Below are 398 nucleotides of genomic sequence, written 5' to 3'. Positions count from 1 at the left end.
TTTTGCCTCCAGCCTCCTCTGTCTCATCCACGGCCGCCTCTCTACCTCATCTTGATGCCGCTCGACTGCAATCCGATGATGCACACCCCGACGCAGCCTCCATCTGTGCTTCGATCTCTAGAACTGCCGCACGACCCACCGCATGCACCAGATTTGCCACCTCACTGTCGCACTCCGATGCTGGAACCCACAATCTGACACCACCGCACTCCATTCGTCGGAACCCGCCGCACGAACCATGACATCGACCGTCGTCTTCTCCCATCCCGTGGTTCACGGGTGATGGGTGTCGGTAAGGAAGGAAATTTCTTCCCTTAATTTTTTTTTTCCCTCTTTACTTATTTTTTCCTAAAAAAAAAAAAAGAAGAAGAAGAAGAAGAAGAAGAAAGGTAGATGCT

Source organism: Elaeis guineensis, chromosome 10, assembly GCF_000442705.2.
Source record: "Elaeis guineensis isolate ETL-2024a chromosome 10, EG11, whole genome shotgun sequence".
Taxonomy (NCBI): Eukaryota; Viridiplantae; Streptophyta; class Magnoliopsida; order Arecales; family Arecaceae; genus Elaeis; species Elaeis guineensis.
Note: the sequence above shows the minus strand (reverse complement) of the source record.